This window comes from Cygnus atratus, chromosome 2, assembly GCF_013377495.2.
Source record: "Cygnus atratus isolate AKBS03 ecotype Queensland, Australia chromosome 2, CAtr_DNAZoo_HiC_assembly, whole genome shotgun sequence".
In the NCBI taxonomy this organism is placed as follows: domain Eukaryota; kingdom Metazoa; phylum Chordata; class Aves; order Anseriformes; family Anatidae; genus Cygnus; species Cygnus atratus.
Genome location: NC_066363.1, coordinates 88532640 through 88551360, shown reverse-complemented (window position 1 = coordinate 88551360; position 18721 = coordinate 88532640). Strand labels below are relative to the sequence as shown.

The 18721-nt window shown below is 37.9% G+C and overlaps 1 long non-coding RNA gene across 1 annotated transcript in view; it reads right to left on the bottom strand.

The window, feature by feature from the left end:
• Positions 1–1325: 1325 nt before the first annotated feature.
• LOC118251033 (uncharacterized) overlaps positions 1326–18721 on the bottom strand; it is a 39738-nt gene continuing 22342 nt past the window's right edge. The window contains exons 2-3 of the long non-coding RNA XR_004779633.2: positions 4850–4923; positions 1326–1692 (exon numbers count right to left, since the gene is read on the bottom strand). This is a non-coding gene — a long non-coding RNA (uncharacterized LOC118251033). The remainder of the gene's footprint in view (positions 1693–4849; positions 4924–18721) is intronic.

Sequence of the window (18721 nt, the reverse complement as noted above, 5' to 3'; positions counted from 1 at the left end):
CTTTTAAGAAATAAGAAACGCGGTAAGTTTCTTGTAAAAATAATGAAACAAAGGAACATGTGCTTTATACGAAGTAGACAATAGATGTAGAAAGAAAATTGACACGTGTTTTGAAAGTACTGCTAATTTTGAAATTCCTTATACTATGGTTCACACGCTAAGTTTATTATTATTATTATTATTTATTAGTTTATTGTTTTTATTGTAATTTACAACAGTTAGGATTTCCTGTCATGGTCTTTTTCTCATGTAAAAATAAATGATTTTTTTTCAGTGATTTTCTTTTGTAGAAATAGCCAGTTTAGAAGTCCTGTCTGCCTGAAGAACTTTCAGAAGTGTCATGAAGCTGTCAGAGGAATGCCATCATACAATCTCAGAGAAGTCTTGGAAGATGGATTACCTGAAAACTTGCTCTACTTTCTGTTTTGAATTTTTATTGAAGTGTGACCTAGCTTTAAATCAACAGTATGGTATTTCTGGAATTAGATGGTACCCAGGAGCACACCAGAATCCAGCTGCATTATGATTTTTTTTTTAAATGTCCAAAAATAAAATAAGTTCATCATTGACAGGAAAAAGCTACATAGACCCACATCAGATTAATTCAACCCACATTTCCTTCTCCTTTCTATTTCAGTTCAGATACTCCAACCATCTCCCAGATTTTGTCCCCTTGCTTCTCATCTTTCTACTGTAAAAAGACGGTGGGGGGGATATGTAGGCTTTGTTTTCCATCCAAAAGTGAAGAACAGATATGGAAAGAAGCTGGAGATAACAGGTCACCAAACTAACATATGTCTTTGCCCAGACAACAGTGGTGCAACATGACTTAATTTCCAGGAAAACAAGAAATAAATGTTCATGTAATTAAAGTCACAGAAAAGAGTTCTCACTGATTTTCATGAGAAACATTTTCACCCTGAATATAGAACGCTTTTAACTTTCAAAATTAGAAGAGAAACCCAAACCACCAATGCAAAACCATAACAACAATAGCATTTTTTCCAAACAGTACTTTCTTCATTTCAGCACAACACTGAAAGGAAGCATTACTTTGCTGTTTTAGCACAAGACTTCTTTTAAATTAAATACTTCTATGAAGACTTTCTTGTGTTGTAATAGGAGTTTTTCAAGTTACTAACACATTTCAAAAATAAACTAGTTGTAATGACCACAAAATACCACCCAGCAATACACATTAGATGAGTATTTTTTTTCTTCATTTTTTTCTCTTCTTTTTCTCATATATACCAGATGATAGTTTCATGCATGTAACTCACACTTAAAATTTCAAGTCTGAGAACAAAAGTTTCTGTCTAAATATATGAATGCATAAACACTTCATTATTTCTGCCCGCACTCATAATTGTTTCTGGACACTGATGTTAAGATGGAAGATTCCAGTATCTAGACCACAAGATCAGTGAGGTCGGACTTTGCTGTTTCCCCTGCATTATACTCGCCGTTTGAATTTAGATGAATCATTTAATCATAGTGTGTCCCCAAAGTGTAAAAAAGTAAAAGAACAGGTGATCATGTGGAATTATTTTGGAATCTTGAGGTGAAAATTAGTAAAAGATTATTTTTTTTTGTTGAAATAATTCTTTGCAATGAAGATACCCTTGGAGAGTGAGTTTCTTAACTTCTAATGCCACCCTTCTTCAAAGTTGTTGAAATCTTTGATACAAACAGCTGAATAAAACATAAAATAAAATCACTGTACATATAAAAGAGCATCCCTAAACCTTACTTTCATGGCTCAAAAGGCAATTCAAATTTTCTCTTTTACTATACCGAGTTTTTAGTGATTTTTCATATATATCAGCATCAGATCATGTAGAAGGATTTAGAGTAAGGATGTTGACACAATAAATGTAGTGTATCCATGATTTAACTGAGTTTAGAAACTAAGAGGAGACCAGACAGGAGAAAGGTCTACAGCACTTGTCAACAGAGTCTCTTGGTGTGGTTTAGGGGCTCAGTTACTGATGTACAGGCATGATCTATTTAATTCTGTTAGGGGGATGCTAATGTATCAAGTAAGACTGAAGGAAAATACTGCTATTCTTAACCTGGTCTTGTTATTTCTGAGTGTTGTAGGTGAGAAAGATCCTATTAAATAATTACTGAAAGAGCAAGCGATTTAGCCTTTGGGTCAAATCTAAAGCATACTGCTAAATGTCCAGTAGAAGAAAACAATGGAAAGTTTGTGTTGAACAGCTGAGAGTCAAGTGAATTTATTCTTCCCTTTATCTTAAAGATAGTTTGTCACAAAGAGTTCTTGATAACAGTGCAAATAAGGACTAAATCAAAAAGAATGTTAAGAGAAAGCAACTGAAGTTGCTGCACTTTGATGTGAAAGTGGCTTGGCTCATCAAATTAGAGGGGTCCAAACCTTTGGAATATGTGTACCCTTCTGTCTAAACCCACTAATCACTAACACCCCATTATAAATTACTTCAGACCATGAAGACTAATCATTTAAGTGTTTTTTGTTGTTGTTGTTGTTGTTGAGGGTAAAGAAGAAGTTTCAGAGAACAGCTGATCCCACTCTGGTAGGAGACTCAGGGAACTGATCTGAAAGTCCTCCAGGGACACTGATGATTTCCAGTTGCTTCTGCAGTGCTCATGGGTGGGTAGCTTATACAGATTTCACTTAGGATGCATGACCTTGATTTAGATGCCTCTTCACTTGTCTGTGCAGATGTGCTCTGGACTGTGCATATATTAACTACATATTCTTAAATAGTGCATCCAGTACGATATGTTATTAAAAACTGCTTGAACATCACTGTGCGTCTCTACTTCAGAACCACCCTATGACAATATTTTATTAAAGCACTATTTTTATTTCCCTTCTTCCTCTGCTTCTTTTTTTTTTTAAAAAAAAAAAAAAGTTTTACATTCTGTAAAATTTAAACAGCAATGTATTTTGTATTTATTTATTTTCCTTGTACTTAATTTGTTAATTTTAATAGTAGTGTTTACTAAATGTTCTGCTATCCATGGTAGTGTTTTCCAACTTTTTAGTTCTGTTTCAGATAGGAACTATTCTGAAGTCATCAGAGAAAATTGAACAAGTGTCTTATTCTTAACTGTATCTTTAGAAATTAATGTTATATCATAGTGGAGGAACATAGAACATAGAACAGGAAGAAATGGGAATTTCACAGACAACAATAGCAGTATTTCCACTGTTTAGGGGTGAATCTCTTTCTCAGGGAGCTATTGAAAGCAGCAAAAATGGGTACCTGACTTCAACACTTCAACACATTCAAATCAAATTTATGTTTTCAACAAGATTAACTCTGAATATGGGGCTTTGCTGATTTAGTTAAAAATATGAAGAGAAGTATAGTCAGTAATTTGCTTGATTTCAAGCTCATGTAAGAAAAGAAAAAAAATAGTTATGAGTATCCTCAGACTATATCATTGATGGAGAAGATAAATTCTTCTCTGACTATAGAGATGTATAATCCCTAACACTTCCAAAATGTGTAACTCCTCAGCAGAAAGAAAATTACCCCTCCCCTGGGAGAAAAATATATATATATATATTTAAAAAAAACAACAAAGCAAAACAAAAACTTAAGTATTGAAGCTAAGCTATCTTCAAGCAACACTAAAGAAAATAGCCTGTTATTCAGAAGTAAGACTGAAGCTCCTCTGCTCCCAAGCATAGCACATCAGTTTTAGCACTGTGTTGCAATAACACAGTTTTCCAGCTTTTGATCAGATTCATCACCAGCCTGTTCGCAGTACTGGCAAACAGCCTTTACATGAAATGGGAACAAATCCTCAATTGCCTCTATCCAGAAACTAAGCAAGAAACTAAGTTTCTAGCTTAGTTTCTAGCTTAAATTTGTATGCACTCACACATCTGTTTCTGAGTGCAGAAGGACTGCTGGAATCAGAAGTAGCAGGGAGCAGGAGGTTGTGCCGCTGAGTCATTTTTATGTGTAGCCTGAGGAAAATCAAGTGGATTTGAATTAAAAAGTTCAATTACTTCTACTAACGTCACTGTAATTAGGTAGGTGTTAATAACAAGGATGTAGAAAGTTATTTTGTAAATACCTGTGTATATATATAAGGTACATGTTTGTGTGTATTCATTTATCATTGTTATCCAAGCCCTGACAGAAGCTGGAAAGAAGACTGAAGTGTTCAAATAGCTACAGGGTTAGTCTTGAAGTGCTAAAGAAACCACAGCCATGACTGCTTCTTATGCACATGCAGGCATGGAAAGGATTATCACAAAGCTTGTTGCAGCAGTTCTTCAAAATCTCCCAGTACAAACTCTGTTCTTCTTGTCTGAGTTACACAGAGGACTAGAAGTAATTTATTTCTCTTGAGGTCAGGCTGGTATGCGAATACAGATAGGGGAGGAAGTCTATATTTATAGTGGGAACACTTGGCCATCATTACCTAATAAAAATCATGAAGCTTTTGATTAAATCCTCCCAACTGTTCTCATCTTAAAGACGCAAAATTAAATAAGTAGTTTCAATCTGAGTTTTGAAATTCATTGAGATTGGTATGAAGAAGAAACACTAGACCACTGAACACTTCATGCTTTCCAGGCCTGACTTTTAACTAACACAAATCAGAGCAGTCATGTTGTCAGAGCTGTGCCAATTTACCTGGACTCACGGTATTTTCCCTTTCTTGTTTTCTTTTTATATCTATTTTTGGCAGCTGGATTTTCTCTCCTATTGTTGTAAGCATCTCTGGTGACACATGGTGTATTTTTACCCCAGCCTTACTGAAATGCCACCCGTGGTTTCACATTGTACAAAGAAGTGGTTGGCATTTCTATCTTGATTTTCTTCTAACAATGTGTTTCTCTTACCTTCAAGGGGCTATGTAGGCTCCCTCTGGTGGCTAATTGACCTTAATCGTCTCGTATCAGCTTTTCTGGAGAACCTGTCACAGTGAATGAAGACATAACTTCATTAAGTAAAGATGTGGACGTTTTAACCAAAAATAGCCTATTTTTTTGTTGTTGGTGGTGTGTTTTTTTTTAGGGGGGTGGAGTGGGGTGGGGAGATAGTTGATCATAAGAAACATCAAGACAAGAAGCGAATGCAAAAAACAGTCCAGGTATTCCCTCAAGACTGAAGGCAGAGAAATTTTATTCCCTTGTATTTAGTTTTAATCTAACCTCCAACAATGCTAATGTGGAAAAAAAAATGCTGAAAAGCTGTCAGGGTAACTTACCAAGGAAGAAGTCTGGATGAAGGACTTCAGCTGTATAATCAGATTGTGATATTTAGGAAGGTACTTTAAAGAAAGTTTAAAGATGTGGCACTAAAAATGAGTGTAAAAAGATGCTATCTCATTGGAATTAGCACAGCCCTGCAAGATCAAAGGACTAGTTCAAGAAGTGATAATTATTCCCAAGTCTACACCAGTGCTCCCTTCCAGCCTTCCAGTTGCTGGAGAAAGATGAGATAGACAATAAAAAAACATATTTTGCATAAGATGAGATGGACAATGGCATAAAGATATCAGTGGTTTTCATCTGGCTATACTCATGTTAATCATATTTCTTCTCCCCAGTCCTCACTGGTGTGCAGTCAGAGCACTGTAACATTAACTGCACTGTAGCATTAACTTGGTCATTGCATGTTTTACAGGGCTAGCACCTGGGAGCCCTTTCTGAAAAACTGGAAGTTCTACTGCTGTCCTATACTATCTTATGTCATAACAGGAAACACACTTCAGAAACTGAATAGATCATGTTGAAGTCACATTTATCTTTTTCTTTCCTTGCTAGCCAAATTCTCTCTAAGAGCAGGCTATATGGAAACATGATAATAACCATCCTATTACTCTGGGCTTACTTTCTTGTGATCAAAATGAGAATTTGGCCCCAGAGAAAGAAAGATTAAATATGTATAAACATAAGCATAAAAATCACAGACACACACCCACATATACTCTTCTCATTTCTTAAACACTCGGGTATGAAGCTAATATTGTGGAAATATCTTCTGTACATTTAAATAAAAATAAATAAATACAAATATTGCCTGGTTTTAATGTATTAACTGCTGATTTTTAACATGGGTCATATGATTGCAGAAAAACATAACATCAGGTCCAACATAACCATTGGCGTGACTAATGGTTTTCTAGCTTTCCACTTATTTACTTATTTTCCCCCAGACACCACTCTTTTTACCTAGCTGACTTTTTCTTTCTCTGACTTAGCAGCTTTTGCTCAGCCCTAGGACTTAGTGCTCTATTTTTAGAGTGGTTATTCTCTTATGAAAGAAGTAGGTACTTGAAAGACATGCTGCTGCATTTCAATACAAAACTTCAGTGGCAGGGTCAGCAGGTGAGATGATGTGTACACCCTTCAAAGTTGACCTGCAACAGTGTGGAAATGCAAGAGGTCAGAGTTTATACCTAGAAAATCAGAGACAGGATAGCCAGGGAACTGGTGATTTCATCATGCTGAGTTCAGATCCTGATGCATGTTAAGACTAAAGAAGCTTAAGAGCTACTTTTACTTGAGTCAGCTGGTGATAGTTTACAGGGATTCTTGACAGGTGAAGATCAATAAATGGCAGAGCAGTGAGAATTCCTTCTGTCTGTTTCTGCTATCTGCATAGGAGCATGAAGGCAAGTGCGTGATAGTGTAGTGCTTTCATGATGCTAGCTTAATGCTCCCTGTGCTGAGATTTCACAAGGCAGGTTGATGTGCTCCCTCCCTTCCTTAAAATGTACAAATTGCTATTCCCTTGGTTTGGCCAAAGCCTCTGTCTAGCTGCTGTCTGGGGATGCAGTACTTTATATGGGTGGCTGTCTCTGGTGTGTTCTCTGATTTTCCAATTACTCAGGGCTTCGTGGATTTTATTTATTTATTTATTTATTTGCTCTTCTTTTAATCTCCTGATATTGTTAATCTCCACCATATTTTATTGCAAGGAGTTCTATAGCTTAGTTGTTACTTTTCCAAAGGTACTCTTTTGTAGTTTAATTCAGAAATTTAAATAATACAAGAGAGGGAAACAGCTGTAATACCGGCATACGGAGACAAGTGCATTCTCTTGTGAATAAGCCACAACATAAGTCAAATTCCAACCCACTCTTTTAGGTAAATATTTAATGTCATTCAATGTTGAAGTTCTCATAACATGTTAGCAGATAGCCTCTAGGATGAGGTTGCAATCTTTTAACTGAGAAAAAACATATGTTTTCACTTTGAAATAATTCCATTTAAAACAATGCTATGGTATAGCTACTTATGAAATAGTGCACATTAAAAATGTAGATCTCCACATCTTTGGATCTTTTTTCTTCTCACAGAAATTATAAGATTGTATTGTTAATTGTGTATTATCTCTCTGCTTCTATGGACTGTTGTGGTTTAGCCCGGCTGGCAGCCAAACACCACACAGCCGTTCGCTCACCCTCCCCCCTCCCTCTCCGGGATGGGGGAGAGAAACGGGAAAGTGAAGTCTGTGAGTTGAGATAAAGACAGTTTATTAAGACAGGAAAAAGAATAACAATAATAATAGTAATAATAGTATTAATAGCAATAATGTGTACGAAATAAGTGATGCACAATGCAATTGCTCACCACCCGTTGACCGATGCCCAGCCTATCCCCAAGCAGCCGGCCCCCCCCTCCACTCCGGCTAGCCACCCCTATGTATTGTTCAGCATGACGTCAGATGGTATGGAATACCCCTTTGGCCAGTTTGGGTCAGCTGTCCTGGGTCTGTCCCCTCCCAGCTCCTGCTGCACCCCTAGCCTGCTCGCTAGCAGGACAGAGCGAGAAGCTGAAAAGTCCTTGGCTTGGTGTAAGCACTGCTCTACAACAATTCAAACATCAGCATGTTATCAGCGCTCTTCTCATTCTAATCCAAAACATAGCACCCTGCCAGCTACTAGGAGGAAAATTAACTCTGTCCTACCTGAAACCAGGACATATGGACAGGCTTGAATTTATTGAGAGAGTAGAGAGGACACCAAAGAAAATAGCTTTATTTTCTCACCCAAATCCTTTAAGAAAATTTTCCGCTTTCCTGTTGAAGCACCAAGAGCTACTGCGTCTGTGCTGCAGTGCTAGTTTCCTTGCAGCTTTTGAAATCTATGTGGGAAGCCAGAGAAAAAATAGCACCAGAGGACATGCATTTTTTCCCCCTACTTCATCCTTCACTGTGAGCCTCTCCACTTTGTGCATCATGGGGAAGGAGGGAAGGAGAAAGAGGACAGATTCTTACCCCCTGCATAAGCTCACACCAGAAGTACAGCCACTCGAAGTTGGTACTATACTGTAGCTAGAACTGCAACCAGATTACAAAAAGAAAATAGCAAGGATTTTGTTGTGTTTTCAAAACCTAAAAAACATAGATTGTGGCAGCTCTAGGGACTGAGTCTGTGTCTCCCAACAGAACATCTTATGCTGTAATCAGATGTTTCTCCTGCCCTTGGCTCTCAACTTGTTGGATTTAAATAATATACGGAATTCACATGAAATCTCAGTAGGACCACTTTTCTAATAATCCAAAAAATTGAATCTATTTTTTGTATGTCTCCCTATCAAATGCTTTGGAGTCCACTCTAAATGTAGACACTCAAACTGCAAGAAGAAATCCTGTACTGTTACCCACAAGGCAAGCTGCTCAGCCCTTTTGTTTCAGTTCAGGTATTTGAACTCCAAGATACGTGAACACGGCAGGTTTAAAGACAAGCAGCTGCCTACATGCTCTGCTTAGTCAGAGTTAGACCAAGAATAAAAACAAAATGTTTCCAAATAGTCATCCTAGGTCTGACAGTCTGTGACTCTGCTAGGCACTGCAATGGAAACCCAGTCTCTAACTTCTGATTGCTTGGTAGTAGGACTCCTGACTGATTATAGGGCTATCACCCTAACAGAACATGTGATGAGAAATTTTCTGATATGTGAGAAGACAGCATTCTCTTAATCTCTTCTTTTTTTTTATTGTTGTTGTTTGTTTTCTGTTTTAAACAAACAAATCTATATATATATATTTATAAAGTATGTTCCTGGCAAGTGGTAACAGAAGCTGTGCGGTTAAAATACAATGTAATGGAAATTATTTCGTACGCTTCATACGCAGTTGTGGTAGCTTTGAATGCAAAAGTACTTCAGCAAGATGGAGCAAAGATAAAATTCTGCTTAAATACAAGTCAGAAATCTCGAGAAGTGCAAATGCAAAAGTACTTCAGCAAGATGGAGCAAAGATAAAATTCTGCTTAAATACAAGTCAGAAATCTCTAGAAGTGCTGACAGAGAAGAAAATGAGTGGAAACACTGAGGCTAATGGTTAGCTAATTTTATGACAGAAATAGTAAGACATTAGGCCAATTATACAGCAAGGCTCTATGACTTGCATGCAGAGAGAAGGAACATTCCGATATGTAAGAGGCATCATGATGTCTTACCAATAATGTTAAAAGTAATTAAAAAAAAAAAAGGGGGGGGGGGGGGAAGTTCACAGTTTCTGGTTTATTTCCTGCTGAATTGAGTGCAGCAAGGATTTTACCTTTCTGTTTATTGCCATGAACAAGTGTATAGTGGATACTTAGTAAGATTATGATATAAGTCCTGTAGGAAATGTGTGATCATGCAAATGTAATTATTGGCTATTCATGAAGGCCTTTCTGCCAATGCTAGCTTCAAGCCAAGGAAAATTTTGTAGTTTATACACACAAACCGGCATCTGAATACCCCAGGTTTCAGGTTGAATTGTTGGTGTACAACTACCTGTGCTGTTGCTTGTCAATGCAGAGTTTACATAACAAACATGATGTAAAAAAAAAATGTAACTGTCAAAACACAGCCTGAAATTTGAGCAGCTTTGATTATAAACATATTTCAGAGTATCAGAGTGGTTTAAATCAATTCATGAGTCTTTCACAAAATAAACCAATGAAATCAGGAGTCAGGAAAAAAAAAAAAAAGCATTACTTTAAACTATAGTCTGAATTGATTTTCCATATTGCTTTTTATTCAGTCATGACACCTGAGAGCAAAATAGATACCTACCTGAATTAAATGCACAGGTGAATTCCTATTTACCCGTTTTTAAGATGTCTAAATAGATGTACACAGAGTTATCTGCATTTAAAGGCAGATTATGCTCTCTGTTGCTGCATACATACATAAAATTCAGGATCTTCCTCCCACTTTGCCACAGACTAATTGATCACATTAAGAACCATTTAACTCTAGTTGTGAGGAAGAAACAAGTTGTCACATTTTAAAAGTAGTTACCTACTTTTAAAATTTTAGTTTAAAAGTTTTCCTTTGGTGCTTTCTTATTCAGACCTTGTGTGGAATTTGGGCCTGTAAGACTGATGATTTTAAAACAAAATCATATTCAAAGATAGATCCTTGCTTTTGTAATCTGTGTCCTGCTGAGACAGGAGATTTGAGTTTATGGTCAAATTTGAAAATGACAAAGCTGCCTAAGCATGGCATTAAGATATCCCAGCAGAATTGCCAGCTGGTACATAACTTATTGGGCACTCTGTCCTAGGCTATGCTACCTCACTTTCAAAAGACTTGAGGAAAAGGTACATTTTGATATCAGTGACAGCCAGTAAGCCAATATTTGGCAGAAACCTTGACGCAAGAGACTGGTCAATAATATCTAATTTAATTTTGTTTGGATATTAGGAAGAATTTCTTCATGGAAGAAGGTGATCAAACATCGGAATGGACTGCCTAGGGAAGTGGTGGAGTCCCTGTCTCTGGAAGTATTTTTGAAATTTGTGGGTGTGGCACTAGGGGATATGGTTTAGTGATGGAACTCGATTTAGTGATGGGACTCAGTAGGTCAGGTTGGTTATTGGACTTCAGGATGTTGAAGGTCTGTTCCAACCTAGATGTTTCTATGAGTAATGTTTTAAATTCTTTTATTATGATAACATGTAAACAATTATGTCCCTCATTTTTCTTTTTACAAAGATATATTTTAATTTCAGGTTGATCTCTACGTGAATCAAGATTTGGGTCTGTGAACCCCCATTTGAATAGATGGCAGTTTTAGTACTCGGAAATCACCAGGCAATATATGCACAAAGAGATCAGAGTACCTTTCACGAATCATTTCTTGAGCCTTGCTGCTATTAACATGTACTTTACGTTCTTTTTTTTTTTAATTATGTGAAAGAAAACGTTTGAATATTAATCTTTGCTGATTTTTTTTACATAATTTTTAGAAATTCATATCAAATTTTGCACTCACATAGACATGTTATTTAGCATAAAATATGGAGGTTTTTTCTAGGTTCATAATTTTCAGATTTTTTGTTATGCATTGACTAAATAGTCTGTTTTCCACTTTTTGTTTTCCTTTCCAGGAACAAAATTATGTTAGTTCTACGCAATATATATTTTAACATAACATCTCATAGTAGAGCCAGAGAGAGACTCTTGGAGGTGCTGGCAAAACTAAAATGTGGTCATCTTCCTTTCATGTGTGTATTGGGTAAGGAGAATTGTTACACAGCTTCATACAGTGGCCAGATGTTATAGTTGCTCAGCCTGAAAAACTGACTCAATTTAAAAATTTTTCATTTTCATTTGGTTTCTGAAGTGTCCTTGAAAAATGTATCTGTTTTTAACAGGAAAGAGAAACTTTTAATATGGTTAGCTGTGGATCTCACAGTGCCCAGCACATGACACTTGTAGAAACATCCAAGCAAGTTGTTGCTGGAAAGGGTACTGATTCAGAAATATTTTTTTCTTTTAAGAAATTATCTAGAACTGTAAAAATAGATATCCTGTTTTACAGACAAAGTAGAATGACAGTATTTTAGAAGCAGAAATTTTCTTGAGAAGATCACAGTATTGCTTGAAACCATGTACTATGTTTCGAGGGATAAAGTTAGATAGGCCAACCTTGATCAGTGTGACACAAGGATATAAAAGATTATGGAAAGCTCTCCTCTTTAGTCTCTTTTGGAAGTGAACTTTGTCAAGCCATGATTTAGCCATGGTAAGTTTTATGATACAAGTCCCAGATTTTGACGGTTTTGTTCATAGCTTCTAGTGGGACAAATACCATAACGTATTCACAGTGAGGAGTAAGAGAAGCAGTTATTTTTTTCTTGGTTGTGGGTTCAACATTGAGAAAGATGAAGTGCAAAATCTTGAAAACCAATAATCCAACCAAAAAATACCTCTAAATTTGCATTTGAATTAAATTCATGATTTCTAGTTCAAAATCAGAGCCCCGTGTAGAGAATAAGGCCCCAACACTGTCAACTGCAGAGGGAGAGAAAGGAGAGTGCTACTCAAGGCAACTTATTTAGCATAATTTGGAAGGTCATTGATCAAGAAGAAAACAGGATATTTATCTATGCCTTGACCATTTATTTACTGACCATTGGAAATGGGATGTAATAGCTTTTAATTTTTGGCGTGTTATGCACTCCCACACAGATAAATAATGTGACATTTGGAGCTGACGCTGCATCCTTCATAATATAGCAGACCTTTGAGTTTTGAGGGCAGTGTTCTTCCAAGAGTCTCTTTGATTATCTTCCTATCACTGTTTAAGTTGACAGAGCTGCAAATGTTATTGCTAGTCATAAAATTATCCAACCACAATGTCTATTTACATGACCTGCAGTGGTTGTGAATGCCACAAGTTGATTATGCACTGTGTAAAGAAGACTTATCCTTTCGTTCCTTTTAACTTTACTGCCCTTAATTTAATTAGCTGTTGCCACATGCTACGGGTTAAAAAGAAAGGCTAACATGTTCCTGTTATATAGCGTCAAATTCAGAACATCTCCAACAATCTCCTTTTGCTCCCACCCTTTTCAGTCAAAAAAAAAAAGTGATGGCTATTTAATCTCTTCCTCTATGTATTTAATCTTTTTTCCTATTTGTTCCTCAATCTTTCTTCCATAATCTCCTTCCTGCTTACTCTTCTTATTTCCCAGCTACCTTATTCTTCCGTCTATACCCAGTTTTCTCTCTGATGTGTAAATGTATCAGCTATTCCCAATAAAAATAAGAGAACTAGGTTCAAGTGCATCCTTACTGATACAGACTTTAACTGATGATTTAATAGTGTTGTGCAGAATTGTTTCCACATAAGAATCAGTAATAATCCTTAAAATGTTCTTTCTTGTAATAAGAGCATTTATGCCATCTGTACACTGAAACACAAAAGAGGCAGTAACATCTTATGCATGACTCATGGCCAAACTGAGGAATATCAATATGGTAGTTACTGTTTTTGCATTTGGTCACCAGAAGGAGAAAGAGAGAGATACTCCATGATCATACTCAGCGGTTGATCTGACTCCATTCATCTAGACTACTGAATACAATTATGTCTACATGTATATCTTAAAAATGAGTAAGTAGCCATTTCTCTGAGGCTAACACATCAGGTGACTTATGACAGTGAGTTTTCATATCATTTTGTGAATGGAAGATATCATAATGGATGTGACTGAAAATCCCTGCTTAATAATACAGACGCAGGAAACTACTCTTAAGACCTAGTTTTCTTGTCTCCTGTATCTCTCTTCTTCTTTGTTCACTGTGCCAGACTGCAACAGTGTATGATATACCATCTAAATACCTGTACCTTCAGTACCATTGTCCTTGAAGTATGCTTTTCCCTGCTTATGGGAGGTGCTCCATAAAAGCTCAAATAGAGATTTTCTGTGAAGAGATATTATTGCCTCAGTACCTGCAGTACTCCCACAGTGTTTTCTGTTCTCAGGGCCAGTGCAGAAGTAATCTTATCCATTCATCACAGATATGCAAAGCCTTGAAGGGATCTGCTCCACCACGATATTTCTCAGCATCAGAACATTGCAGCTGCCTACTTACTGTCATTGAATTATATTTTTTTTCTATATACAGTGTGTTTTAACAGTGAGCAGAATAGAGTGCATTTATACAGACATAGTTGCATTTTCTATGTTTATAGAAAAGCTAAGATTTTATTACTGCCTATTGTTTATCAACAAGTTATTCCTTTGCTGTTGGAAACAAGTCATTCCTGACCCAGGGGGGAAGAAAGTCACCTGCTGTACCTCCAAAACCATTTCTCCACCAGAGAGGGGTTTCTTAAAGAACTCCAGTCAGTCTCCAGTACTGACCTAGTTCACATATATATTAACCTCTAAAAAACACAAAATCTCAGCACAGGGTGTTTACACATGTGTAGGCTGTTTAGAAACTAAAAATAGATAAAATATTTGGCTAGGAGCAAAAGGATAAATGAGGTGGTCTGAGAGAAATTTCTCACCAAGAAACTCTATCTGAAGAATCCTTGCCATATGTAATATGTCAGGAATAACAAAGGATGTCACTGGGTAATTGGAAATGCTTTTTCATCCTATTTTTAAAAAAGTGTTTCCATTAAAACAGAATGAAGAAGACTGTGTGTCTGTGTGTGTGTGTATATATATATATACACACACACACTAGCAATTAACAATGCCTTTCTGGGTGGAATTATATGTACTTCCCATGTTAAATCAGTATAGAGTGATGAAATTTCTCTACTGAAATGAAGTAGTAGTATGCAATATGAAACCCACTTTGGTCATCATGCTTGGCCTGAACAAGAGTAAATATGGTTATTTTGAGATTACTTGCAGAGATGAACTATGCTAATTCCTTTGGGTTCACTGGTGGTGGCATATTCGTTGTTCTGTTATGTGATAGCACCTGTAATTAGACCACAGCACAATGGATCTGTGTTAGCTGCCTATTTGTTCTGAAGGTGCAAATTTCAGATGAGAACTCCAAGCGTGAGTTAACTGACCTCAAGGAAAGTCTTTTCAAAAGCTTCCAGATAAGGAGCCTTTAAGATCCTTGTTGAATTCAGTCACTCTGAGAATAATCAAAAGAATGAACAAAACATCTTCAGGCTTCAGTTCCCTGGGCTGTCCATTTGGATGCCAGGCATACAAAAATGCCATCAAGGTAAGGATTGCAATTACAGAGCTAACAAGCCCCAATGCACATCCTGTTCTGGGAATGTTGCAAAATTGTAAGTAATAGAAGTTCAAAATGAAAGTTACTATCCCATCATTATCCACATTATAATGTTCCCTAGCCAACAATAAGCCAAGACATTTTAAAAGACTATGCCTAGAGTAATATAAACAGGACACTTTTTATGGGTATATAAAAGTGTAATCCACAGAAAGAAATTAAGTAGCAACAGTAATAAATACTTGAATCACACTCTGTCTTTCATAATAATTAAAGTTGATTTCAAAGGTGGTTCATGGAACAGAAGCTGAACAGTAACAGTGAGAGATCTCAGTGAAATTTAAGTTGAACATATTATAATTTTCATGTAAACTTTTAGAAATTAAAATCACAAAAGAACCTTCCCAGTAGTATATAAAAATATGTGAATTAGGGATCAGATGCTTATCTGGTCTTACTGGATGATAATTTGACCCTTGACATGTTTATACAGGCTGCCATTACCCACTAGCCCTGCCTGCACTTCTCAGAACTCATTCAGAGTTAATTGTGCTCTTCAAAAATATATACGTCACATTTATATGTAATTTTGCAACCGATTTCTTGAGGTGCTACACTATCCACTTTTTCATTATCCCCTTCCCTCCCCTCTCCTTCCTTTCCTTTTTTTAACAAACTATTTAGTTGGGTTATGCCACAGATTTTGACAGTTGCTAAGGTGGAGGATGTTCTGTTTGGCACAAACAATGAAGGGAAAATCAATTATTAATAATAATCTTAATTATGTGCAGAGAAATAACAACAGAAAGAAGATCCAGTAAGTGCTGCATAGGAAGAAAGCAACCCTAAAGGTGGAATGTGATATGTGTCTTGATACATGAAATTGCATCCCAACTACGCTGTGGAGGTAGCATTGTGATAGATTGTATTCATCATGTGCTATTGATTGCTTCTCCTGTCCTCTGATCACTAATTAATCTCAGCCACGATCACTTTTAATGTTTTATAACCTAGATCAACTTTCCAGGGCCATGCAGAAGTTTAATATTAGTAATAAAAACAAAACATCAAGCTCAAATTTCTTTCAGTTAAGATGTCAAGAACTGTGGGCTCAGCGCTATCTAGAGCCTTCAAGGAAGCACACAATGGACAACAGGAGTTTTCCTTTGTAAGAGTTGTAAAGGGAAAGAATATTTTCCTGAATTTGAAAGAAATTAAGTTAAGGTTGTCTGGCTGTGGTTTACTGAAATTAAGGCTTTGTCCTGTTTTTCAGACAAGGAACAAGGAAACATGGTGGTATGAATCATACAGCTGGAATATTGGAATAGAGAGGCTACAAGCTTTACAGGAAAGACAGGCAGGGAAAGAAGGGTGGGGGTTTGACCTCTATGTTAAGAAATGGATAGATTGTACAGAGTTCCCTCTAAGAAACAGACAAGAGCAGGCAGAGAGTCTGTGGGTAAAAATTAAGAACTGGACCAACAAAGAACATCTTGTGGTTGGGGTCTACTACAGGCCACCCAATTAAGAGGAACCTGTTGATGAGGCCTTCTTGTTCCAACTACAGGAAGCACTGTGCTCACAGGCTCTCATCCTCTTTCAACTACCCAGATATTTGCTGGAAAAGCCATATGTCAGGCAGTAAGAAATCTGTGAGACTCCTGGAGCCCATTGAGGACATATTCCTCATCCAGGTATTAGACAAACTAACCAGAGGAGAAGTATTACTGGACCTGGTGCCCATCAATGCGTAAAAGCCCATTAAAGAAGTTAAGATTAGAGGAAGCCTGGGTTGCAGTGACCACACCCTGGTTGAGTTTGTGATCTCGAGAGATATGGACCTGGATAAAAGCAAATTCCCTGGACTTTTTAGGACCCTGAACTTCAGAAAAGCCAACTTCCAGCTGTTCAAAGAATTAGTGAATGAGATCCCATGGGACGTGGCCCTTAGAGACAGAGGATCTGATCAGAACTGGCAACTCTTTAAGGATATTCTCCTTGGAGCACAAGAGCTATTTATTCCCATGTGTAATAAATCAAGCAAGGAAGGTAGGAAACTGGCATGGTTAAAAATAAGGATCTTCTGGTCAAACTTAGGCAAAAGAAGGAAATGCACAGATGGTGGAAACAGGGCCATGTGCCCTGGGAAGAGTACGGAAATGCTGTCTGAACGTGCAGGGATGGGATCAGGAAAGCAAAGGCACTGACAAAACTAAACTTGGCGAGGGATGCAAAGAATAACAAGAAGGGGTTCTACAGGTACATTGGCCTCAAAAGAAAGACTAGGAAGAGTGTAGAGCCTCTGACAAATGAAGACAGAGAAGTGCTAATGACAGTTGTGGAGAAGGCAGAGGTACTTAACTTCTTTGCCTTGCTCTTCATGGCCAGTCAGGTTGCCCACATCTCTTGAGTCCCCGAACCTCTAGGTGGAGGCTGGGGGAACAGTGAAGAGCAAGTTTAGGACCTCCTGATGCAGTAACAACTGCAAGTCTATGGGCCCTGATGACATGCATCCCAGGGTCTTGAGGGAATTGGCTGATGTATTTGCCAAGCCTCTCTCCATAATATTTGAAAAAGCATGGCAGTCAGGTGAAGTCCTTGGTGACTGGAAAAAGAAAACATCACTTCCATTTTTAAAAAGGGTAGAAAGGGAGACCCAGGGAACTACAGACCAGTGAGCCTCACCTTTGTGCCTGGGAAGATCATGGAATGAATCCTCCTGGAGGTAATGTTAAGGCACAGGCAAGACAAAGACATGATTCGGGAAAACCAGCATGGCTTCACCAAGGGCAAATCATGCCTGACCAATCTGGTGGCCTTCTATGATGGAGTTACTGCATCACTCAACACGGGAAGACAGACTGATGTCATGTACTTGGACTTCTGTAAGGCTTTTGACACAGCCCCACAGGATATCCTAATCTCTAAATTGTAAAGGTATGGATTTGAAGGGTAAACCACACAGTGGATAAGGATTTGGCTCAACATCCACACCCAGAGAGTAGTGGTCATTGGTTCTATGTCCAGCTGGAAGCTAGCGACAAGTGGTGTCTCTCAGGGGTCACTGCTTTTGTTTTGGGACCGTCGGTTTTCAATATCTTCATTAATGACATAGACAATGGGATTGAGTGCACCCTCAGCAAGTTTGCAGATGACACCAAGCTGAGAAGTATGGTTGATATAGCAGAAGGAAGAGATGCCATTCAAAGAGACCTGGACAGGATGGAGAAGTGAACCACGTGAGGTTCAACAAGACCAAGTGCAAGGTGTTGCAGTTGTGTCAGGGCAATCCCAGACAGGAGTACAGACCAGGAGAAGAACTCATTGAGTGCAGCCCTGCAAAAAAGGACTTGGGAGTTCTTGTGGATGAAAGGCTCGACGTGAGCCAGCAGTGCATGTTTGCAGCCCAGAAGGCCAAGTGCATCCTGGGCTGCATCTAAAGTGGCATAACCAGCAAGTTGAGGGAGGTGATTGTCCCCCTCTACTCTGTCCTCATGAGGACCCCACCTGGAGTGTGGGTCCAGGTTTGGGGTCCCCAGTACAAGAAAGATGTTGACCTGTAAGAGCGAGTCCAGAGGAGGGCTACAAAGATGATCAGAGGGCTGGAGCACCTCTCCTATGAAGAAAGGCTGAGAGAGATGGGCATTTTTAGCCTGGAGAACAGAAGGCTCCAGGGAGACCTCACTGTGACCTTCAATAAATAAAGGGGTCTTACGAAAAGGATGGAGAAGGGCTCTTTACTCAGGTAGATGATAGGACAAGTAGGAA